The sequence below is a fragment of the Psammomys obesus genome, unplaced genomic scaffold, assembly GCF_907164565.1.
Source record: "Psammomys obesus unplaced genomic scaffold, mPsaObe1.curated_primary_1811, whole genome shotgun sequence".
NCBI lineage: Eukaryota > Metazoa > Chordata > Mammalia > Rodentia > Muridae > Psammomys > Psammomys obesus.
The window spans coordinates 2262717-2288970 of record NW_026596134.1 but is presented as its reverse complement, the minus strand read 5'-3'; the positions used below and the strand labels follow the sequence as shown (position 1 = coordinate 2288970).

The 26254-nt window shown below is 44.3% G+C and overlaps 1 protein-coding gene and 1 pseudogene across 6 annotated transcripts in view; one reads left to right on the top strand and one right to left on the bottom strand.

Annotated features, from left to right (window-relative positions):
- The window catches only part of Wdr20 (WD repeat domain 20), a 66354-nt gene that overhangs the window by 7632 nt on the left and 32468 nt on the right, over positions 1-26254 (top strand). The window lies entirely within an intron of this gene.
- On the bottom strand, positions 11234-11995 carry LOC129666146 (40S ribosomal protein S2-like; annotated as a pseudogene).

Sequence of the window (26254 nt, the reverse complement as noted above, 5' to 3'; positions counted from 1 at the left end):
GCAGGAGGACCAAGAGAGTTTGACCCTAGTCTGATCTATAATGTGTTACTCTGTCCCCAAAACACCTCCAACAGGGCAGCGGGCCACAGTGGTACGTGCTCCTAATCCCAGAGCAGAGGAAGGAGGTTAGATCTCTTTGAGTTCTAGGCCAGCCAGCCTGGTCATTGTAGCAATTCTGAGTCAGCTAGAGCTACATAGTTAGGCCCAGCCTCCCAAAACTAAAAATAATAAATCCATCATTAGATTAACATTTTGTCTGTGTTCGCTTATTTCCCCTTAGCTTCCTGTTTGACTTCCATCTTTGCTTGTGGTGGGAACGACTCAGCAAAGGATTTTCTTACTTTGCAAAATTGTAAATTTTTTATACATCTTTATGATTTTGTGTATTAATATATGTGTATGTATTCGAGTATGTGTGTGCGCATGCATCTGTGTGGACCAGAGTTGAGCATCGGGTGTCTCCTTTGTTCCTTCTTTCGTTCCTTCATCTCTTTCTTTATGTTTTTGAGACAGGGTTTCTGTGGAGCCCTGGCTGTCCTGGAGTCACTCTGTAGACCAGGCTGTAACTGAACCATTTTTACAGTCCCTGTTTTTATAGAGTTTTAAGCCACAGTTAACCAGTTTAACTAGTTGCTGTTTTCCAAGGTTTATAGAAGAGGGAAATTATTTATATTTTAATAGTTAGTGAAGAAATTTAACAGGTGTTTTTGGAAATGAAAGATGAAAACTGAAGTATGCTACAAGAGTTTTTGGGCTAGTTCATTGGTGGTTTATGACTTATATACCTAAGTGTTTTGTAATGTTAGGAGGTTTCTGTAGTAATAAGTAACAGGAAACCCACTTAAAGGGATGAATTGGTTTATATATTGAATATTTGACTGGGGACCAGCTGTATTTGCTAAGATTTTCTTGGTTCTGTTTTCCATCATCCTGTCAGCCTAGCTGCTGTGGCCAAATGGTGAATGGTGGAGAGGTGTTGGGCTCTGATCTCTGGACCACATGGGCCAGGCATGAAACTAGTATTCAGCAGGAGACTCAGAAGAATGAGATTATTTCTTAGAAGCTTCTGGCAAATCTTTGATTTACTGACCCAACTTGGATTACTAACCCATTTCTGTTACCACTGGAAATGCCTATCATTTCAGTCTCTGCTAAGTCACTCCATTGGATTGTCCAATTCCCTGTTTGCTCTGAAGATCACTCTGGAACTGGGACATGCCAAACCAGGCAGGAAAATGGTTTACAGACAGATACTGAAGAAGCAACCAATAGAGACATGAGCTACACTGAGGGTCTTGTGCTGGTTTGGGGATCTAGAAACAGCAAACGCTTGGGAACAGTTGAAGAGATTCCCAGAATAGCTGAGTGCAGCACCCTGGATCTGGCGCAGTTGTTCCTTGCCTGCTTTGCAAACCTCTTGCTCCTTGGCTGCTCTGGCTTTGCCCCTCAGTGTTTTGTTTTAACCTATTAGAACCTTTTAGACTGATCTTGAGGGCTGAAATCATGTCTTATTTGTCTATATCCATTACATTACCAGTACACAGTAAGCATGTTGTTTTTACTTTATTTGTAAATTTTTATTTGTTTACGTATTTCTGTACTTTGAGACAGGATCTTAGTATGTACCCCAGGCTGGCCTCAGACTTGAGACAATTCTGGTGGCACCACCTTTAGTTCTAGGCACTGAGGAGGTGGTGGCAGGCCGATCTCTCTCTTTCTTTCTCTCTCTCTCTCTCTTTCTTTCTTTCTTTCTTAGTTCGTTCTTTCTTTCTTTCTTTCTTTCTTTCTTTCTTTCTTTCTTTCTTTCTTTCTTTCTTTCCTTCTTTCCTTGTTTGTTTCTTAGTTTCTTTCTCTCTTCTTTCTTAGTTTCTTTCTCTTTCTTTCTTAGTTTCTTTTTCTTTCTCCTTTCTTTCTTAGTTTCTTTCTCTCCTTCCTTCCTTCCTTCCTTCCTTCCTTCCTTCCTTCCTTCCTTCCTTCCTTCCTTCCTTCCTTCCTTCCTTCCTTCCTTCCTTTCTCATGGTTCTGCTCTGACTTCATGAGGTTGCCTTCTGCTTATTCTAGACTTCTTTTTTTTTTGTTTGTTTTCTGTTTTTCGAATCAGGGCTTCTTCTCTGTGTAATCCTGGCCGTCCTGGAAATCACTCTGTAGACCAGGCTGGCCTCGAACTCAGAGATCTGCCTGCCCCTGCCTCCCAAGTGCTGGAATTAAAGGAGTGTGGCACCAGTACCTGGCGTATTGCAGACTTCTTTGCCTATTTCCTGATGTCGCCAATCACTGTGGTCATTTGTACTGTGTGATTGTCAAGCACAACAACCGCCCGGTTCCTTGGCTTCTGTGGCTGCCCTCTAATCCCAGTCTACCTCTGGCATGCTCTACTGCAGTGATTCTCAGGCTCTTACATCAGCTGGAAGATTTCAGCTCAAAATCTGAATTTGCATAAAGCCATTACTTGTTTACTCTAGTGTGACTATGGCTCTCAGGGTCAAATTCAACATGGCGCTGACTGTTCAACTTCTGGCCATCAAATCCACTGGGTACCATTCACCTCAGCAGTCTTTGCCACCAGTGTGTTTACTTACTTATTAACTTTACTTTTGTATTTATTTTAATGTGTGCTTGGTGGGACGTGTGCATGCCACACATGCATGCTTGCGAGAGAACAATTTGGGACAGTTGGTACTTTCCATCAGGTAGATCCAGGGAACTAAACTCAGATCATTAGGCATGGCCGTAAATGCCCCTTTACCAGTTGAGCAGTTTCACCATGTGCTTGTTTGTTTGTTTATATTACTTTTAAGCTGGGCTCTTGCAATATAGCTCAGGCCAGTCTTGAACTTCCTATGTAGTTCAGGCTGTCCCTGAACTCTCTCTGTCCTCTTGCCTACCTCAGCCTCCTGTGGTACTGGGATTATAGGTGTAGTGTGTTTCCCCTTGGTTTGTCCTAACACTTTAAATGTGACCTTATTGTTGTCGTTGTTGGGTATGTGTGGGAGCACATGTGTGCCGTGTGTGTATATGGAGGTCAGAGGACAACTTTGTTTTCAGGAATTGCTTCTCTCTTTTCTCCACCCTGTGGGTTTCAGTCAGGAATAGCAAGTCAGGCCTGGGCAGCCAGCACCTGCTGATTCATCTCACTCACCTTGTCTTGACACTTCGATCCTGACTTTCTGGTCCACATCTCAGCCTTCTTTTTCTTGGTTCATTCTCTACTGCCTGGAGTTTAACTATTGGGTTTCCTCAGTGACTTAGTCTTAATTCCTTTCCCAATTCTGTTTATTGGCTGCATTTGAAATCATATTTTCTTTTGCTCCCGAAATAGTTTGTTTTATGCCTTGAAACCCCCAGGAAAAAGCATTTATTACATTAAATGAACCCAGTGGGTATTTCTGTGAGAGCACAAATCAGTTAGGGCAATTAAAACTTAAACTAACATATGCTCCAGCCAAGCTCTGCCTCAGTCACCTTCAGCTCTAGGTTTTCCTTCTTGATAGAGAGTGGCTGTGCCAATTCCTTCTCCAGCTCAAGCTGCCACCAGCTTTCTGGGCCATGTATCTTTCTAGTCCTAGATGTAGCCATCTCTGTGTCAGAACTGAGGCTTCCCTCCTGCTCTGCAGCATTTTGACCCACTCTAGTTCTGTCCTTTGGCTTAGGTAGCTGCTAGGCCTTGTCCCTGGCTTGAGCTTTACTCTCCTCATTCAGGTTTTCTTTTTTTCTCCCTAACAGTTTTATAAGATCTGCTCATTAAATGCTGGGCAGTGGTGGCACATGCCTTTAATCCCCGCACTTGGGAGGCAGAGGCAGGCTAGGGTTTGAATTTAAGGACAGCCAGTCTTCACAGAGAAACCCTGTCTTCACAGGAAACAGCGCGGTAACTCATGCTTCTAAACTCAAACCCAGGAGACCAAGACTGAGGCAGGAAGATTGCTGCATGTTAGATTCTAGTTTGAGTCACGTAGTGAGGCCCTGTTGACTGCTCCCACTCCAGCCCAGCTTCCTTTTCTGTTTTCTGCTTGTTTGTTCTCTTTATTCCTTTAGTTTTCTTTAGGTTTACTCTCTGTTCTTTTTCTAGTTTACTGAATAAAAACACGTTTACAATCTTGTTTTTAAACGATATGCTCAAAGCTCCTGTTAAGTATTACATGTAACACGTATTGGCATCTGAGTAGTTTGTTATTTAAAATTTTTATTTCCTCCTCAACTCTTAATTGTAAGCAAGCAGTTTTAGTTCTGTTACTTTTTCTTTTAAAATCATTATTGGGTGAATGTGTGTGCATGGTGCATCTGTGTGTACTTGCATGCTATGGTATGTGTATAGAGGTCAGAGGACGCTTTGTGGACTTGGTTCCCCTTCCATTGTGGCTTCTAGAGATTGAATTCAGGTCATCGGAATTGTATACCGAGCTACTACTCATAGCCATCTCCCTAGCCCATACTTTTTCTCTAATTAGTAAGGTTTTCAAAAATTATATTTATTTGCTTGGTAGGGAGTGAGGAAAGGCACACACATTGCATGGCGTACTAGTGGAGATCTGAGGGTACCTTATGGGAGTTAGTTCTCTCCTTCTGTCATGTGGATCCCAGGACCAGAACTCAGTCTTCAGGTTCAATAGCAAGGACCTTTCCCTGCTGAGCCATCTTAATGACCCTTGCTGTGTCTTTGACCTCTACTAAACTTTTCGGATTCCGTGGTCATTGTGCTTCTTTCTCTCCCTGTCTCCTAGTTTCATGTTGATTCTTTCCTAAAGCATCTTGAATGTACCTACTGGGCATGCTCCGCTCTTGCTCATCACCCCTGAGTAGTTGCAGCCTCTGCCTCATGGCTGGGCTTTTCTTGTTTCCTCCTCTCCTGGCTCTTCACAGTTATTAGAATGATTGGTCTTTAAAAATATGAATGTGGTTTCATCACCAGGCTTAAAGCCTTTCAGTGATGTTTGTTTGTTAGTTTATTGAAGCAAGGTCTCATGTGGCCCAGGCTGGCCTCACACTGGCTATGTAGCCAAAAGTGGCCTTGAACTTTGATCCTCCTGCCTTCTCCCAAATACTGAGATTTTATGAATTTTCTGCCATGCTTAGAGTATTGATTCTTGTTGATTCTATCATGAAAAACCAAAATTATTTTTCTGGGAATACAGCTCAGTGCAGCCGCAGCAGCAGCAATAGCAGTAGGCTGCTTGCTTGGCATGCCTAGCATGCATGATTCCATCCCCAGCACTGCAGATGAACAGACAGACCCCAAAATGGGACCACTGTGCTTCATGAGTGAGCTCTCGCCTTCCTTATTTGCGGCTCTTCCATTCTCTTTCTAATTTATTGGCTTCCATTTAATCTCTCTGATGCCCACAAAGCTTCTTGACCCTTATTCTTCTGTGCTGCTTTCTTTGCCAGGAGTGTTGTTCTTTTATCCCTTTGGTTCTAGGGGAGCTTACCCACCATTTATTATCAGAACAATGACGTGTATTCCCTCTGTGACTAGATAATTTCCCCATGCAGTGATGAGGCTGGCTCCTGCATTTTTTCTAATTTCTTGCTGTGGTGGTTGGAATAAGAATGGCCTCCATGGGCTCATGCTTGTTTACTCGGGTGCCAGTTGAGGGAACTGTTGTGGAAGGATTGACAGATGTGACATTGTTGCAGGAGGCCAGTTTCTGTGCCTCCATCTTGTGGAGCAAGATGTAAGTCTCAGATAGGCTAGGGTCAGATGGAATGGGAGGAGAGGACCTCCCCTATCAGTGGTCTTGGAGAGGGACATGGGAGGAGATGAGGGAGGAAGAGTGGGATTGGGAGGCAGTGAGGAAGGGGACTATGGCTAGGTTACAAAGTGAATAAACTGTAATTAATATAAAAAAATAAAAAATAAAATAAAAAAAAGATGTCTCAGTTGTTCCTACCGCTATGCCTTTGCTCTGTTATAATGGGCTCTAACCCTCTGAAATCATAAGCCACAAATTAATGCTGTCTTTTATAAATCGCCTTGGTCAGTTAGTTTATCACAGCAATAGAAGAGTAAGTAAGACAATGCCTAAATGTGATTCTGCTATTCCTTTCCAGATAGGACTGCATCTTACCTTAATTTGGGGGCATGGGCTGGGAACAGCTTTCCCAGCAGGGTTTCATTCTGTATAAAGGCTTGGTTGTCCTAGAGCTCATTCTATAGCTCAAGATGGTTTTGAACTCATGGTAGTCCTTCCATATCAGCTGAGATTATGGACATAAGCACCATGCACAGCTTGACTGACTTTTCTTCATAGTTCTTGTTGCTAGTTGATTCTCATTCAACTTGTTTGTCCCCCTGACTGCACACAAAGATCATCTTTACTCCTCAGACCTAAGTGTCTAAAGGAGTGCCCGGCACCTAGAGTAGAACTTCCTGACTACTGGTTGAGTGGACTGGGAAAGAACTTATCGAAGGTTGATTAGTAAGGAAGTCTCTATGTAGGACACAGGCATTATGGCTTCTTGTCAGGCTTGCTTGGTTGTTAAATAGTCCGTACATTTACATGGGTCACAATTTAAACGATGTGCAATGGAAAGTCTCTTGCACTCTGGCCTCAGGCATTGTGTTCTCCTTACAGACGACCAGTATTGGAGCTGGGGTGTGGCCATGTGCCTCAATGGATAGAACAATTAATTGCTTATTGTGTACAAGGACCTGCGTTCTGCCCAAAAGAAAACCAGAAATAACCAACATTAAGTTTACATATTTTTTTCCTTTTTTTCTCCTTTGGAGATAGCCTATAATACAAGACATAAAATTCTAGGTATATTTCCATCTTCACCAAAATGCAAATTTTAGCATCTGCATGTTTATGGTTCAACATTGGGTGAAAACAAATTTTGTGAATTTTCGGTTTGTAAATGAAGCTGCAAAGTTCAAAAGTGTAGTGATGGCTAAATAGCATTATGTACCACATCTAAGGCTCGTACATAAAAACTGAGGAAATAAGCATCGGGGTGGGTACCATTTGAGCTCCCTCTGCTAATGCTTGGTTACGTCAGGTTAGCTGCTGTTGTTAGGATAAGGCTTGATTGTCTTTACCTGTTGTGTAATAGTTTCCTGGGCGATGGAAACATCCCATGCTGCAGGGAAGCTTATAGCTGGGCCTTTTGGCTACTTTATTGGGTTTCTATATTTATCACCCTTCTTCACCCCAATCCCTTCCAAACCCCCAACACTAGGTAGGTGAGAAGAATGTTAGAAGAGAAAGGGGGCCTAGACCTCTTTAGACTACTTCCTGCTGATCAGGAACACCGGGTTCCTCTGGACAAGTTTGACCTTTGCTGCCAGGATATTCAATTTCTTCTCGTCTTTTTGTACACTACTACTTGACAAACCACAAGCAACAGCAACAAACTGCAGCCAGCCAACAGCAGCAATACCCGCCCTGCCTCTTGGTCCCTAGCATTAAATCCTCTGAGAAGTTCCCAGAATTCCAAAGGTCATGCCCTGGCCGAAACTATCTGCAGATGGCAAAACCACACCCCTACAGGAGATCAGGAGGCAGATCATAGTCACCTGCTGTGACGCAGTGTGGACAGTCTGAAGCAGCCCCATATCCCACACCTGGGATTAAAGCAAAAACATTCACCTAACCTTTTTTTTTTTTTTTTTTAATTTATTATATTTATAATATTGTCTGCATGTACACTCACATGCCAGAAGAGGGCACCAGATCTCATTATAGATGGTTGTAAGCCACCATGTGGTTGCTGGGAATTGAACTCAGGACCTCTGAAAGAGCAGCCAGTGCTCTTAACCTCTGAGCCATCTCTCCAGCCCCCCTAACTCGGTTTTTAAAGAAACCAAAATTCTCTCTACAGAAGCTCTTTCAGCGGGAAGAGAAACAATTCAAAATAGCTTCAGAAAGTCCCTGAAACTGACCAGATTCACTAGGCCCCACCTTCCCTGATTAAACAATAAAGCTTCAGAGACGACTCTGAGATCAAACCAGGTGCCCGGGGAGAAGAGGACATCAGACAGCTGCTTGGAAAAGGATTAAGCTACCTAAGGCACCTGGAAAGGACACTCTGCAACCTGCTGAGCTGTGCAGTGTGCTCCAGGTTCCCAGCTTTTGTGAGCTGTCACTCGTGCTGGGGTGGACTTTGGTGATGCAGCTGTCTTTGGGTCATTTCTGTTTATATAAGTACCCTCTCACCCGTACTCCTGTAAATAACCCTGGTAAAACTCACTGGTTCACCAAGTTGGTGGTTGGTGGTGTCTGTACTTTGGTCTGTCGTGGCCTCTTATCTGGGGTGAATAGGTAGATGTGTTGTATCTCTCTGGGCAAGTGTTGTCACCCAGTTAGCGCCTCTATTCTCATATGTTGTCAGCAGGGACTTCCCCTGGTAGCATGAAGTCCAGTGTGACTGTAGTGCTGAGGCCATGTTTTGTGGCACCGGCATCAGAGTTAGTGATGATTCTTTCCAGCTTTGCTCGTTGCTTCCTGTTTCCATGTCACTTGGCCTGGCCTTAACCATTGTCCAATCTGTTCTCAGTCATCATTTTTACCAATTTGCCTATGATAGTTTACTATTCTGATCACATCAAATCCAAGCTAAGCCTACTAAATAAGCTCACCTGCGAGATTGTCTCACAAAGGTTAGGCTGGGTGTGCTGAGTTCACACTGTTGCTTTTATATGCTTGTCTCAGCTCTCTCTGAGGTGCTTCACCATACCTTTCTGCTTGCCTGTAATACTGTCTAAATAGTTACTTTTTACACATATAAAAGCTTACAGTCTGGGTGTAGAGAGATGGCTCAGCCATTAAAAGCACTTTCTCCTCTTGCAGAAGATCCAAGTTTGGTTCCCAGCACCTACCCTCATGACAGCTCACAACTCCAGTTCCAGGTGTTCTCTACCCCCTTCTGCCCTCCGAGGGCAACAAGGCATGCGCATGGTGCACATACATACCATCTAGGCAAACAGCCGTACACCTATTTTGTTTTTTTTAATGTATTTATTGTTTTATTAATTACAGTTTATTCACTTTGTTTTTTTTAAAGATTTACTTATTAATTATGTATACATTATTCTGCCTGCGTGTACACCTGCACACCAGAAGTAAGCACCAGATTTTATTATAGATGGTTGTGAGCCACCGTGTGGTTGCTGGGAATTGAACTCAGGACCTTTGGAAGAGCAGTCAGTGCTCTTAACCTCTGAGCCATCTCTCCAGCCCCACATATTTTGTTTTGAGAAAGGTTCTCACTGTGTATCTCTAGTTCTGGAACTAGACCAGGCTGGTCTTGAATTCATAGAGATACATCGGCCTCTGCCTCCTGACTGCAGGGATTAAAGGTACACACCACCATGTCTGGCTTTGTACACATTTGCTTAAAAAAACTGCCAGACTGTAAGAACTGTGAACCATATCAGTGTCTTCACACCCTAGCATTCAGCTTTTTTTAAAGATTTATTTATTTATTTTATGTAGATGAGTACACGTACATGCCAGAAGAGGGCATCAGATCTCTCTATAGATGGTTGATGAGCCACCATGTGGTTGCTGGGAATTGAATTGAGGACCTCTGGAAGAACAGACAGTGCTCTTAACCTCTGAGCCATCTCTCCAGCCCTAGCATCAAGTTCTTAATAAGAATTTGTAATCTATTTTGATAGCACGTACCTGTGAAGCCCACACTTGGGAAGCTGAAGTAGAAGGATCAAGAATTTAGTCATCAAAGGCTGTGTAAAGTCTGAGATATCTTGGATTGCACTGTAAGACCCTGCCTCAAAAAATCAAAACAGAAAACCATTTGGTGTGGTGGCATGTGCCCTTAATTTCTGGAGGCAGAGGTAGGCAGGTCTGTGTTAGTTCAAGGCCAGCCAGGACTACATAGTAAAGCCTTTATCTCAAATAAAGGAAAAATAAAAAAGAATTTGTGCTTTTATCCTTTCTTTTTTCCCTCTCTCCCTCCCTCCCTCCCTCCTTCCCTGTCTCCCTCTGCTCCTCCCTCCCTTCCCTCCTTTCCTTCCTTCCCTCCTTTCTTCCCTTCCTTCCTGTCTCCTTCCCTCCCTCCCTTCTTTCCTTCCTTCCTTCTTTCCCTCTCTCCCTCCTAAGTTTGGCAGGCTTTTGGGGCTCCGTGGCCTTAAATTGTTTGATTGTATGCCTGGCACTCTTCCATAAGTTTCTACAGTATAGGAGCAGTTGGTATTTTTGGTGTTCTTTCTCTGAGTGTGGTCCCTGACCAGCAGCAACAATCTTGTTGGAACTTGTGAAATGAAGTGTCTGGGGCCTCATTTTCTGAGGGAGTAGTCTAAGTCTTACAAGATTTAGTCCAGAGCTCTCCACACAGTCTCAGTAACAGTTGATTATCTGTGTATCTTTTAAAAGAGAGGGCCGCACGCTGTGACCCAGCTCGGCTTGGGTAGTTCGTGCTGGCTTGGGCTAATGGCAGCCCTCTGAGTGCCAGTATTACAGGCATGGTTGCCATGACTGCTTCCTCATTGGCTATTTAATTTGTTTGTATTAGTATCCACTGCCTAATTTGTACGTTTTCTAGTTCCCATTTACCGAATGCCTCCTTTGGCTAGTCACTGCGGTAAAGGATTTTGTATGTCTTGTGTTAGAGCACCTCGTAGCGCTTTGCAGGGTTCACTACTTCTTTAGGTGGAAAAGAGAAGGAGAAGCTGGGGGAATGTATGATATTTTTAATAGTGCTACACATCTGGTAAGTGCCAGCATGAAACTTCACCAAGTTCTGTTACTTCTCAGTCTTGAATTGGTTCTAGCACACCATACCGCTTTTCATATAAACTTTTGCTCCCAAAGGGTGTGACTGTGGCTGTTACATGCTCATGTAAAAAATTATTATAATACTCACGTTCTATATTTTCCTGTAACTACAACTTCCAGCTTCTTCACACACAGACTGACTTCTTCCTGCCATAGCCTACCGAGTGTGTGTGTGTGTGTGTTGTATGTACTGGAGGTTGAACCTAAGGTCCTTGTGTATGCCAGACAAGCCCTCTACTGCTGAGCTACATCCCTAACACTCTTTACTTTTTATTTTAAGACAGGGTCTTACTAAGTTGCATAGAATGTCCTTCAACTCAGAGTAGGCCATGGAGGCCTTTAACTAGAAGTCCTTCTGCTGGAGACTATTGGTTAGCTAGAATTCCAAATTCCAGGTCTGTGTGCACCAGACTTCCCATATAGCTTTTCTTTTTTCTTTCTTTCTTTTTTTTTTTTTTTTTTTACACTTAATTCACTTTATTTTTCTTGTATAAAAACCTTTATGTGGTAGCCATAGCTGGAGCCTAGGTCCTCTGAACAGAGGCTCTGGTGTGGGTTTTCACAAGATGGTCAGTGAATTCCTGATTAGGAGACTTGGTGAACACAGTCTCTTTCCAGAGGTCGGGAGTCAGGTAACTGCAAGTCTTGGAGATGGCATCAAGGGTGGCGTTGGCAAAGTTGCCCAGGGTGGCAGTGCAGCCCCTGGCTGATGTGTAGCAGTCATCAATACTGGCCATCATCAGTAGCTTCTTGGGCACAGGAGCAGAGACAGTGCCTCTAGAGACAGGGATGAGATGCACCAAAACAGAGCCACAGTGGCCTGTCACCTTGCATGGACAGTGTGGGCCTTTCCAATCTTGTTCCCCAGTAGCCTCACCACACAGAGATGATGGAAAGCTTGGCCAAGATGATGGCCCCTCGGATGGCAGTGGCTACCTCCTTGGATCACTTAACACCAAGACCAACCTGACCGTTGTAGTCCCCAATAGTGACAAAAGCCTTGAACCTGCTCCCCTGGCCAGCCCGTGTCTGCTTCTGCACTGACATGATCGTTAGAACCTCATCCTCTAGGGATGCACTCAGGAAAAAGTCGATAATTTAGGATTCCTTAATGGGCAGGGAGAACAGGTAGATCGCCAAGGACTCGATCTTCATGTCCTTAACCAGGTGGCCCAGCTTGGTCATGGGGATCCACTCCTTGTCTTTGGGCCCCCAGGATCTCTGGGCCCTCCAGCGTCATCCTGTCCTGCATCATCTGCCATTTGGTGTTTTCCTGCAAAATAAGAAGTGAGACTCCTTTTCTTAATATTCACTTACTTAGTGTGTGTCAACATTTGGAAGTAAGATGCTGCATTTTCACATATACGACATCACAATACAGGCTGCTGTGCTTAGAAACACTATGTCTTTCTTGTTCTCAAACCATAGTAGTCAATGCAGAAGACTTCTGTAACTGCAAAAAGTATGTTTTCTACCAAGAAGCAGTTCTGCAGGAGTGGACACAGAGCTGCTAGATGTCCTTAAGTCTAGTTGTTTTCATACCATCTAAGTGGAGCTAGCGTTAGCTCTTCCAAGGGTTGAAGGCTCAGCCCTTTATGACTTAACCCACTTAAAACACAGTTGCAAGTCAGTCGGAACTTTGGCTGGATTGGCTGCAGGGTGAGATTTCTGTAACTCTCCCCTAGGTTGGGTTTATTCTCAAAGTGGTTCACAGAATTTAGGAAAACACTGAAGGTACTCAACATTTGCCCATCCTTTTGTTTATTTTTGTTTTTCGAAACAGGGCTTCCCTGTGTAGCCTTGGCTGCCCTGGACTTGCTTTGTAGACCAGGCTGGGCTGCGAACCCACAGAGATCCGCCTGCATCTGCCTTCCTAAGTGCTGGGAGCAAAGGCATCTGCCACCATGCCCTGCTTGCCAATCATTTTTAAAGGATTAAAAAGTCCTCTTTATTATTTACATGTGTTTGTTTGGTATTTTTTGGTGTTTACGTGCCCTAAGAAGCATGTGGAGGTCAGATCACTTGTGGGTCACTTCTCTCTACCATGTGTCTGGGGTTTGAACTCAGGTTGTCAGGCTTAGCAGTGAGTGCTGCCTGCTGAGTTGCCTCACTGGCCCTGCAAAAGGTATTTTAAAGGATAGAAGTAAGCCGATGGAGGAGGTACACAGGGCAAAGTCTGGAGGAGGGCTAAGCCCAGGGGCTTTTGTGTCAGTGGAGCTGGGATGTAGCACCCGCCCCACCCACGGGCAAGCTCTTGTTCTCCTGTAAACCTGCATGTGTTCAGTTGTCCAGATGCTCTCCGAACCCTGTCCTTTGGGATTTGGGTTTTTTTTTTTTTTTTGCCATCTGTATGTATTATTGTTATGCTTGTTGATTTTTGTTGTAGCTGCTGCTCTTTTTGAGATAGTGTCTCGCTCTGTAGCCCACCTGGTTGAGGAATTTAATATGTAGCCCAAGCTGGCCTTTAATCCCCAGTTACCCTTCTACCTTAGCCTCTTGAATGTTGGGATTACTAGGCAAGACACTCATTTGTAGTTTTTCAAGACAGAGTCTTACTGTGTAGCCTAGGTTGCCCTGGTCCTTCTCGTTCTTCTGTTTCAGTTTCCCTAGTGCTGGACTTCCTGACCTGGCCTGCCTGCCTGGATTTCACTTTCCCTGTTTTCCAGATTGCTCTTGACCTTGTGGACTCAGTGATCCTGTCATTTCATCCTCCAAGCAGCTGGGCCTGTACATGTATACACCTCTGTATCTAGCTCCTTTGAGTCTGTGGAGACTGTATTGTGTTAGGCGTGGGGCTGTTAGTGGACTAGCTAGGAAACCCACTGAGGCCTGTCTGGTGATATTCTTCAGCAGTCTTTCCCCCAGAATGTGGTGATACATGGTAATCCCAACACTTGGGAGGTAGAGATAAGGATCTGAAGTTCAGGGTCATTCTCAGCCACATAGTAAGACCAGCCTGACTACATGAGACCATGTTTGAAACAAACAAACCAGAAATCGGGGCCTTGTCATCTGCTGCCAGGTGAGGTGGGTCATGGAATTAAGGCTAGACTTTCTTAGGACCTCCTGGAGGGTAGGTAGGTAGATAAAGGCACACATGGGAATATATTTTTGTCTCATAAATTAACTTGCATCTTCATTGATAGGGAAACTCATGTATGATACAGACCTGACTTTTGAATTTACTGTATGTGCTTAAAATTATACTATAGTGACTTCAGTAAATCATAATTTACTGGAAAAAGCCATTCTGCTTACTCTGATTGTCTTCTTTTTAGTTCCAAATCCCACATTTTTATTACGTACACATTTTGTTTGTTTCTATGCTGGCTACACTGTAGTTCTTGGTTGAAAGCATTAACAAATCCAGATCTGCATTATTTACTTAGAATGGTATATAGGTTTGGAGCTTCTGGGCATGGCCTGCCGTACCTGGATTTTACAAAATTTGAACATGCTTCAAAACAGTAATGTCAAGAACTGTCACATTTTGGAGTATTTCAGATTTTGGATATTTGGGTTGAGGGTGCTCGACTAATAGTCTCTGAAAACGTCAAACTTAGACCACCTCTGAACCTGGGTCATTTGGGATAAAGGATTGTCAATCCCTGCTTGCTAACACCTACGTAGCACTTACTTCATGCTAGGCTTCTCGTCATTTTACAATATCTAAGTCCTGCACACCCCCCCCCCCCCATGGCTGCAGGCTGCACCTGCTACACTGGCACTTTACTTCCACTTTTTTGTTTTGTGCAGTCGTGATTTGGAAGGCAGGTAGCTTGTCCAAGCTCACAGGACAGAACCGAGTAGATATCTGTGCCACCTCTGTTACTCACTCTCCAGTGTGTACTGTTGGATGTCACTGGCATGGCAACTCTGAAATAGGGAGTATTGTTCAGTTTTGAAGTTTCCTCAGGTTAGGGTCTGTGCAGAGAATGCATCTGAATTCCCTTGGAGTAGCCGATCAGTTCATTTAAAAGTGTGTGGATAATGTTTGCCAGGGAGTCAGGCACAGCCGTGTGTCTGGCTGTCAAGGCATGTAGCTTCTAGAACGCGGTAGTGTGTGGATGCCAGTCTCCTAGTGCCTTTCTCTGTTTGATGTGCACTGATGAAGTCCCGGCTCACTTTGTCCTCCTTTGCTTTCATCATCATCATCCAAATGGTGTAAAGGCTCAGAAGTTTGTGAAAACAGCACAAGCACTCAGACTTGCTGTTCACAACAGGAGAAACAGAGGACATTGTTATGTGTCTTCACATTGAAAGCTAATCTGTTACAGTACCCTGTGTAAGGGACAGGTCAGGCCTCCGAGCCCACTGTAAAGACCGCCTTCTTGGTAGTAGGCTGTTAGCTGGAAGCATCTGCATGCTCCATCAACAAGCTCAGCTGCTTAGCTTTGCATAGTTATGCAGCAGGTCGTGGTGGTGCACACGTTTAAGCCCAGAGCTGAGGAGGCAGAGGCCTGTGAGTTTGAGGCCCTACATGGTGAGTTCCACAATAACAGAGCTACATGGTAAGACCCTGTCTCAAAAAAACATAAAAAAAGAAAAAAGAAAGAAAAAAGAGGAACATATTTCTGCCATCCTTCTTACATTTGCATACAGAGTCTTATTTTTTTTTTTCTTTCTGGTTTTCAAGACAGGGTTTCTTTGTGTAGCCTTGGCTATTCTGGACTCACTTTGTAGACCAGGCTGTCCTTGAACTCACAGAGATCCTCCTGACTCTGCCTCCCTGAGTGCTGGGATTACAGGCGTGTGCCACCACGTCCAGCTCTGCCAGAATCTTATTACTGAACATATGCCTGAATTGTGGAAGTGTAGAGCTCCAGAAGGCTGTCGAGAGCTGTGGGAGCAGGTTCTGGCCATAATTGATCAGAGCATAGGCAGCTTGAATGTCAAAAGGTAAATAACTTGCTTCTGCCTACTCTGCTGTGTGCTAATGAAGACAGGCTATGGTCAGAACACACCTACCCAAGTGAATGCCATGTGCAGACCTAGACTTCATGAGTTTTGCCAAGCTTCTGTATGTCTTTACTGTATATTACAAACAGTACACGTGTAGGTTCTAACAGCTAGTTGTTGCTGTCTGATGTAGCAACAAGAAAATCACAATAAAAGGCAAGGATATTGAGAAGTGAATGCTTTTGATTTGTTTGTTTTCTGAGCTAGGTCTCAATGTAGCCTAGGCTTGCTTCCTCCTGCTGTAGTCTACAGTGAGGGAGGGAGAGGAGGAGGGAGGGAATGAATAAGCATGAAAGTAAGAGGTTTCTGTGTGTAGTACGTTTACAGTGAACAAAATCAGAGTTCTGTTATCCTCAGTGAGAAATGGTTGTTTGATTGGTTGCAGTTTATTTCTTTTGTTGAATTGCTGTATCTTGAGAGCAAATGTTAATTTTTTATTTATTTGCAAGTCCTGTTCTGGCTCAGCTTCCTGAGTACTTTCCTCTGACTCCTTTTTCTAGCATGTAGCTTTGGTTAACCGTAAAGTCACATATGTAGCCAGGGATAACTCTAAACTTCTGATTCTGCTCCCTGAGTGCTGGGATTATAGGTGTGGGCTACCATACCTGGTTCATGCTAGGCAGCTACTCTGTTACCTGAGCCATGGCATGTATTCACGCTTGGATTTTGGTTGATGTGGGCCCTCAGTGTGGAGTTTGTGTGCCCCCCCCCCCCAAAAAAAAGAAAGCTCTCTCTGCTTTCTAGGTAGTTACTGAACTTGTGACACCCTTCTGACAGTTGGGGTTTTGGGTGCACACTGCTGAATCAACCTATGGAGCTTCCTTGTCGTTTCAAGATGGTTTGGTCTGCTCATCTACATCTACGCAGCACTGTCTCCCTGGAGTCCACAGTATACATGCCACCCTCTGCTCAGCCCACCATCTCCCTTTCAGACATCTGCCTCTTTAACTTTTCAATGTGAAAGTGTTTAAAAGTAGTTGTAGGGGGCTGGAGAGATGGCTCAGTGATTAAGAGCACTGTCTGCTCTTCCAGAGGTCCCGAGTTCAATTTCCAGCAACCACATGGTGGCTCACAACCATCTCTAATGGGATCTGATGCTCTCTCCTGTCATGAAGGCATACATGCAAATAGAGTGCTCATATGTATAAATAAATAAATTAAAAAAAAAAGTAGTTGTAGGATGAAACTCTGCTATTCTGGTTTGTTAGGGTTTAGCCCTTCCGTCCTGTCCTGTCCTTTCCTTTCCTTTCCTTTCCTTTCCTTTCCCTTTTTCCCTTTTTCCCTTTTTCCCTTTTTCCCTTTTTCCCTTTTTCCCTTTTTCCCTTTTTCCCTTTTTCCCTTTTTCCCTTTTTCCCTTTTTCCCTTTTTCCCCTTTTCCCCTTTTCCCCTTTTCCCCCTTTTCCCCTTTTCCCCTTTTCTCTTTCCTTCCTTTTTGGTTTTTCAAGACAGGGTTTCTCTGTGCAGTTTTGACTGTCCTGGAGCTTGCTCCGTAGACGAGACTGGCTTTGAACCCACAGAGACCTGCCCTCTGAGTGCTGGGACTAAGGATGTACGTGTCCCGCCGCTGCCACCTGGCTTGGCTGGCTTTTTTAAAGCCTGTAGCAGAGTAAGGTTAATGTGCGGCCACAGTCCAGTGGTAGCATGTGAGGGCCTGGATTCAGCCTTAGGTACCCCCAAATACAAGAAGTTCTCAGTACATCCTGACTGAAGTTTCCCTTCCCTCCATTGCTCCCAATTCTCCTCATCCTCCTCCCCTCTCCTCCAGATCTACTCCTTCCTTCTCCATTTTTCTTCAGGAAAGAACAGGCCTCCCAGGAATATCCACCAAACCAAAACCAACCAACCAACCAACAGCAACCAAAGAAAACAAAACTTTTAAAACGATTTATTTATTTTTTACTTTGCGTGCATTGGTGTTTTGCCTGCATATATGTCTGAGAGTGTTGGATCCCCTAGAACTGGAGTTGCAGACACTTGTGAGCTGTCATGTTGGTGCTAGAAATTGAGCAGCTGGTACTCTTAACGGCTGAGCCATCTCTCCAGTGCCCTCTCCCCATTTTTTTTTTTTTTTTTTTTTTAATGGTAAATGTTCAGTTTAGCTCTTTGAAGATTTGGGATCATAGCTTATATCAGTATTAGAAGAAAAAAAATCAAGAAGTAAACCCAGAACAGTTGGACTCCAAAAGGGCCCTTTGGGATCACTTGCCTCTGTAGCCAGGGAGGAGTACACTGGCCCCCACACACTGTCCCAGGGACCAACCCTTGCCTCTTTGTCTGTTGCCTGGGTGATGTCAGACTTCTATAACCTCATTTACATACTGTGCATATGGGGAAGCCCGGTGACACCACGGCTGTTGCAGCATGAAGAAGACTCAAGTGGCCCTTGTCAGTGTGAACCCGGAATCCTTGGTGGTCATAGCCATCCCCACTTACGCATTTGGCTGAGCTGACAGGAAGCTCTGCTCTGTGGTCAGCTTTACTATTTATCAAAGCACATACTTTTTCTGAGACCCTATGCTAGGACCTGATACACTTTTTTAAAAAAGTATTTTTATGTCACGTATAACTGTCTGCATATGTGTTTGTGCACCATGTACATGCCTGAAGATCGTGTCCAATTCCTCGGGAACAGGGCTTCCAGATGGTTGTGAGCTACGTAATGTGTTTGCTGGGAGCCCAACCTAGGTCCTCTGCAAGAGCATCAAGTGCTCTTAACTGCTGGGCTGTGTCCCCAACCCCCGCAACTTGCTTTTAAGTCGTTTAATGGCAGGAATCAGTTCTGAGAAATGAGTCATTGGGAATTTTGTTGCTGTGTGAACATTGGTAGGATTTAGTTTGCACAAACTAAGGCAGCTGTGAGGTCAGTCAAGAGTCATTGTATAGATGCCACAGAGTAGAATAAAATGGAATGTGTGTGATGCTACTAGAAACATTTTGAATTAGAGTTAGTATCTTTTTTTTGTAAATAATTTTTCTTTCCCAGTGTATTTATTTGGGAGGGTTATGTGTGGAGGTCAGAGGGCAACTTGAGTTGTGCTAGCTGACACCACTTTCAGTGATTCAGTTCTTGAAGCCTGCAGTTTGCTCTGTCCACTGTTGGGTTACTAGGACTGTAGCCAGGCCTAATAAAGTTAATGTGGTAGGGAAACAGAGATGTCAGAGTGGCTGCTACTGAGTTGGCCTGTGAAGGGAGTCATGCCCTCTCCCCCAAATTAGAGTAGTTGAGGAGATAAGCTATACAAGACAAATGATGAATATCACAAGTGCCCAGGGAGTAGTACCAGTGATGAGGGGATGGTGTGGGGCTTTAGATAGCAGATCCCACAGCTATCCTGCCTCACGCTGTGTGGAGGAACATCTGTCTTCTGTCGAGGCCTGGCTGGATCAGGTGATGAATTACAGATCCAAAATTGAGTGTATTTGGCCACTTATTTTTCTAGCTGCTCTCCATTAATATGTGCAGTATATTCAGTGGCCTTTCCTTACTAGCCTCTTGCTTCCACTTTGACAACACAGTAATATACTAAGTCCAAAAATACCATCATTTAATATAAAACTACTCATGTACATTTGTGTTATTTATTTATCTTTGAGACAGGATCTTACTATGTAGCTTTGACTAGACTAGAATTCAGTATTTAGACCAGGCTGGCCTTGAACTCAGAGTGGTCATCTGCCTCTCCTTTCCAAGCACTGGATTAAACCAAACCTCAGGGCACCGCTGTGCCCAGTCTCTGTGCGCCTTGCAGCATACTCAGACATGATTTTTTTAAAAAAGGCAGGAGCTAACCAGATCCTGCACAACCTTCTCTAGGGCCTAGCCTGATAAGTGTAGTCCTCACCCTGGAGCAAGGAAACTTGTCTTTGCAGCAGATGGAGATCTGTAACTAATAAAAATGCAGAGTTGTAGAGCCCAGTCTCAATAGACACATTTACAACACAGCTCCTGAACCTGAGGCTCAGAGGTCATTGCAGGAGAGCCGGTGGGAAGAGTGTAGAGCCAGGGGAACAGGGAGTTTGCTGTGAGGTTGTGTTTCCTAGGACCGTCAGAAGCTACACCCATAAGTTCTCACCAGAGTGGCTGTCTGAACATGAGCTAAACAAGGCCACCAGTAGACCTGCACCAGTAACTGCAGCAGCTGAGGGGTGCTGAGAGCAGGAGAAAGTCTCCTTTGGGGAGGAGCATACCAGTTGATTATCCAGTACCAGTGGTCAGCCCTGAAAACATACATACGTACATACATACAGATAGGTAAAAGTTTTAGACTGCTGCAGGTGGCATTTATGTTTTTAGGAACAAATACATATTACATATATGCTTTAGAGTTAAATCTAGAGTGATAGAAAGTCTAGCTAGCTGAGAATGGTGGCACACTCCTTTAATAATCCCAACACTCAGGGAGGCAGAGGCAGATGGATCTCTGTGAGCTCGAAGCCAGCCTAGTCTACAGTGCTAGATCCAGGACAGCTAAGGCTACACAGAGAAACCCTTTCTCAAAAAACAAAACAAAACAACAAAAATACCATACTCAGAAGGCTGAGGCATGAGGATTGCTTTGCGTTCAAGACTAGTTGGGCCTATGTAGCAAGACACTCTCAACAACCTGAAAGAGAAGGCCAAATGTGATGGCACATGCTTTAATCTCAGCACTTGCAACGCAGAGGCAGGGGGAGCTCTGTGAGTTGAAGTCCAGCCAGCCAGGGTTACACAGAAAGAACTTCACCTAGAAGAGACCCTGTCTTGAACAAACAAAGAAACACACACACACACACACACACACACACATACACACACATACACACACACACATACACACACACACACACCCTGAAAGAGAAAAAGAAAACGTGTGAAGAGCTCACCTCTAAGCCTGACGGGTCCTGCAACACCGGAAGGACATTCGCTCCCCAGGCTTTCCTCTGATTTCCACAGCTGCACCACGACACAAAGTGTACCCTCCTGTAGAGAAATTAATGAATGTAATAATTTTTAAAAAAGTACACAGTGAAACCCCAGGCTGGTCACTACCCATTCCTGGGCCTTCATTTCTTGTAGGATAAGGAATTGCTTATCTGAAAGGCTGCTGCATAATTAGGGATTTGAGGATTGCTTTGTGTTACTCAGAAATTTGAATTGGAAAATAAAACATCTTGTATGTGCTTTGTGGAATGTAATAATTCTCAGGATTGTTTAAAGGTCAGAAAAATAATAGCATGACACTTAAGCAGCATGTAGAAACTATTGCCTGGGGCTTGTTTGCCACTGAATCTTACTGTGTAGACCAGGTTGGCCTAGAGTTCACAGAGATTCGCCAGCACTGAGATTAAAGGCTTGTGCCACCATGCCCAGCCTACTCCCTGAGTTTTAATATCTTTAATGTATCAGTGCTGTCTCAGCACCTGTAGAAAGGCATAGGCTTTTGTGCCCACACCTAACTGTGTTACTGACTTATTGCAATTGTGTTGTCGGTCCCTGATTTGCTGCTGGAGGCAGGGTTTCACTGTATAACCCTGGCTGCCTGCACTGGCTGCAGCACTCCTGCCTTTGCCTCCTGGGCGCTGGGGTGGCGCCAGAGTGCCCAGCTTCCTCAGAGGGAGCCTTAAAAATTCTTCTCCAACATACAGTCTTCTAGCCAAGGATGACCTTGAACTTCTGATCCTCTTGCCTCCTAAGTGCTAGGATTTTAAGGATGTTATCAATCCCTGTTTTGGGCTCAGACCTGAGCTTTGGGCACATTCTCATCTCCATCCCACTTGGTTGGTTTAGTTTGTTCGTGTGAAACAGTCTCATACTGTAGCCCAGGCTGGCCTGGAACTCATTATGTAGTCTGGGGTGGCCTGAATTTGTGGCAGTCTTTGTGCTTCAACCTCCAAAACACTAGGATTATGATGATCTTTTCAAAAATAAAAGCATTTTTCTTTCCTTCCATTTGAGATATTGGCAATCCTTTTTGGAATAGAACTGCATATCTCTATGCATATTTAACAGAAGGGCCTATTAAAAATAGGTCATTTGAATATGACAGCATTTTAATGTGATGAAATCTGGTGTTAGAATGTGTGCAAATTGAATTTATCTTATGTTTATTCATAGTTTTTCTTTAATGAAGAAATTAGTATTTCATTAGCCTAAGTGAGACAGCAGGACAGCAGTTTGTAGTGAGTGACTCTTTGTGATGAGCAGGCGTCTGTACACAAAGTGCCACAGGCTGAAGAGGTGGTAGAGATGCAGTTTAGCAGCTCATTACAGTCATTGCGAAACCTGCTCTGTACCCGGGCAAGACGGCACATACATGCCCGTAGTACTCCCGGCATCTGGGAGGCAGAGGCAGAACAAGCTTGGACTACATACAGAGACTTATCAAAAATAAGAAGGGCTGAGGGGGTCGGGTGGACAAAAGAACTTGGGGGGGGGGACTATTTTGAGAAAAGGAGGAGTAAATTTTATATTAACGGGTTTTTATTTTTATTTATTTTTATTTATTTTTTTTTAGTGACAAGCTGCCTTGTCACTAAAATGACATATGATAACAACAGAAGCTTGTCATCCTAGCAGACAGTTGCTAATAGTGTGGGGCCTGGGAGAAGATAGTGCTTTGCTCTCCTGGCCCTCAGCTTCTTCCCCTGCTGTCACCTGTTCTCCTTATGAAGCCAGACTGGACACATTGCTGTGAACTGCTGTGGCTTTTTTGACTCTGTCCCTCTTCCCGTTAGAGGCTGACAGGTGATGCGCTCACACCTGAGTCTCATTAATAGCCTGTGTTCTGCTTTCATCTGGTTCCCTGCCCCACCTCTCACAGCCTTGCTGCTGCTGCTGCTGCTGCATGTTGGAAACACCTCTGGCACGGGGGTGCCACTCACTCCAGGTCAGCTCAGCAGAGCGTGTTAGTAGGCACCTTGCCAAGAGTTTGTTTTGGGGGAATGTGAATGGATCTGGAATGCCAGGCAAATGTGGGCTGTGTGCTTGTATGAACAAGAACAAAAGAGGGACAAAAACTAAAAAGGGAAGCCACTGTCATAGTCTGGAAATTCCTACTAGAAGGAAAACATGACAGAAATGTAGGGCAATAAAAATTATCCCGGTTTTCCTCATTTATGTTTTTCCCCAAGCCTGTAAGATGAGCAGTTGATCTCTATGTGTTCAGAAGAGGAGTGAATTTTTCTCCGGTGCCTTTTAAGTGCCAGGAATTACAGTGGGAATCACACCCTTACCACCCATGTTAGTGATCTGGAATGTGGGCAAACTGAACAATGGTGGAACAGGATTCCCACAGACAGAAGTTTAGAGCTAAATGCCACCTTCGGGTCCACAGCTTCCTACTGTGGTAGTGTGATCCTGTAGAAGGAACAGGGGGACAGTTGAGCCTGCCACTTGTTTCTCACTTGGTTCCCCTGCGCCTAATGCTGTTCTCTGCGGAGGCACAGGAGCTGCAGCAGTAGCTGTTAAAGAAGGTTAGGATGCTGGGTCAGGGACTGGTGTGCAGACTCTAGAGTATTTACTGGTGGAGTTTCAAGGTTTTTGTTGATTTGTTCAGTTTTGTTTTCTGTTTTTACAGATGGATACTCAAGAAGGCAGTTAGTTGTTAGCATTTTAGTCAGCAAATGGATTGTGTTTGTGTCTGTGTGGGTCTCTTTTCTCCTTTCCTTTTATCTTTTCTGTTACAAACATTTAGTAACACTTTCTGTATGCCAGGCCCACTATTAGGAGATAGAGTGCTCAGTAATGTAGACAAGATCCTGACCCTTAACACATTGAAACTCTACAACTCTACTGAAACACACACACACACACACACACACACACACACACACACACACACACACACACACACACACTATAGTCTGGAACTCACTCTGTAGACCAGGCTGGCCTCGAACTCACAGAGATTCACCTGCCTCTGCCTCCCTGAGTGCTGGGATATTGCTTTGACTCTTTACATAGTGGCTTTTCTTTTCTTTCTTTCGAAATAGGGTTTTACTGTGTGCCTTTGGATCTGGAACTCACTTTGTAGATCAAGCTGGCTTTGAACTCAGAGAGATTATCCACTTGCTTCTGCCTCCCAAATTCTTTACATAGTGTTAATGTTACTTGTGCAGATATTTGGATGTGACTATTGAACTGAAGGGACTGTGAGAAAAGTGAATTGTGTGGGTATTTTACAAGATTAAACTAGTTTTGTTTGTCTCAAGGGCAGGTAGAGGGAGGTTGGACTTCTGACATCTGAATGTGCTCTGCAACTTTGCATGTTACCTGTGTGCTTCTGTATATTATGAGGGGAGAATGTGTGGTGTGTTTGTCGCTAGGTACTTAGCCCTCTCAGCTCTGCAATCTCAGTGTCTCCTGTGGCAGGACAGCTTTAGTGTCTCCACTTTGAGAAGGTGTGGACCAGTGGGCCAGCCCCAGGCATTAGACTGTGGACTAATTCCTGATAGGCACTGGAAGCCTCCCGTCTAACTAAGTCAGAACAATAGAGCAGTCTTTATAATGTGGGTTAGTTTGAATCTCAGGTTTTAAGATAATGTTCCTATAGTTCACCTTTTCCTCCCAACTAGGTATTTTTTGTGATCTTGGAAAGAAAATGTTTATCCTTCTTGTCTGAGATATGATCAAGAGGAATGATAGCGGAGGCCGGTGGGTGACAGTGCTTGCAGTGCAAGCCTGAAACCTGAGAGGAATCCTGGGAGCTACATAAAGGTGGGAAGGGGAGAACCCACCTCATGGAGTTGTCTTCTGACCTCAGCACATGTGCCGTGACATTGTCTCTCCTCCTCTACATCATGAAAACACACACATGATCATAAAAGCACAGTTCAGATTTTCAAAATGGTGAAACAGGTGACCTGTGATGCCACTTGACTGTCCCTGCTGTTGTTTCTGAGATCTGCTCAGGTTGCCAGCGATTGGGCTGCTTCCCAGCCCTTCCCTTGATTTTTAAAAGGACTCAGACTTTGATAATGCACGGAGCATTGTTAAACCACTACCACTAATAATGTGGCCCATAGTGAGGGGTACTCTGAAGGCCAGCACAAGGACAGCCAAGGTGGGATCTGTGTGCAAACTGCAGTGAGGAAAGTTTTTTAGGTAAAAGTTGGAATATAAGGCCAGGCTGGCAGGCACAGAAGCATAGGCAGTGCCTTTGGGGTATAGAGGAATGGGGTGGCACTAAAGCCCATGAGGGGGCTGGGCTGGCTGAGTTGTCCTGGCTTGCAGAAAGAGCTTGGAGGGTTGGTATGCGTGACCTAGGGCTTCCTCCAGATGAATCTGGCAGTTTGTATGGGATAAATTGGACAGGATAGAAGTGGGTGGGAAGAGACTGGTACAGAGCCAGGGCAGCTGAGCTGAGCCATGCTGGGCCAGAATGGGATGGGCAAGCCTTAGCCCTGAAGCTGTCATTTGGTCAGGGAGTCCTGGAGAAGAGCATTTCAAAAGGAGTGGGATTAGGTGTGAGAAAAATGATTGCAGGCAAAGAATACAAAGAACTCTCCCTCTCTGTTTGAGTATTTTAATTGTTACACTTGCCAGTGAAAGGACATTTTATTTTTTTCCAGCAAAAAGACTGGTTTGTCCTGAGATAGTTTTCAAATGTGGTTGGGGAAGGAGAATAAAATTCACCTTTATCACTTACACACTGCTTCCCTAACACATTTAGGATCTGTCATTTGACACATTTTTCAAAAGAAGTCACTTGTTTTTCATAGCATGTCAAATGCTCTGGACACCCTAGAGGGCCAAGTAGCAAGTTCCCACAGAGAGCTCAACACGGGCCCATGTGATGTGGCATGGTTCTACTCATGATGCACAGGCTCAAGTGGGGTACCCACAGAACCCCAGGAGCCAGGCTGCCCCTGACCAACACTTCTGTTGCCTCAGCAGCATTCCCCAGGCAGGTGGGTTAGAAGTATGAGCTGAAAGAGAAATTCCTCACCTACCATTTTTCAGCAAAATCCATCTTGGAAAAGAACCCACAGAGAATCTGTGGCCCAAGAAAGAGAGAATTGGGATTATTTAAGAATCCTTACTGACTTTGGCAGTTGTCTCTGATTCTCTAGTGGGAATCTGCAAATCTGCCTCAGCCTGAGTAGAGAGATGTTGATTTGGATTTGGGTTTTCTGTAGTTTGAGACAGGCCAGACCTCATCCGGTGTACGTTAGCCTCTAGCTTTCATTTAGTTACTGTCTTGTGACAGGATCTCATTTTGCCTCACCTTCCACCTCACTTTAGAGCTGAGGATAACCTTGAATCTTTGGTCCTCCACTCCCAAGTACTAGGATCTCTGGTCTGGCTTGTGCCACCATGCCTGGCAAATATGTAATCTTAAAGCATTACTTAAATTTAAAAAAATTCTTTTTAATATATTTATTTATTTCTTAATTATACACTGTTCTGTCTGCATGTGTGCCTGTGCACCAGAAGAGGGCACCAGATCTCATTATAGATGGCTGTGAGCCACCATGTGGTTGCTGGGAATTGAACTCAGGACCTCTGGAAGAGCAGCCAGTGTTCTTAACCTCTGAGCCATCTCTCCAGCCCTACTTAAAACTTTTACTAAGCTGAGAACTAG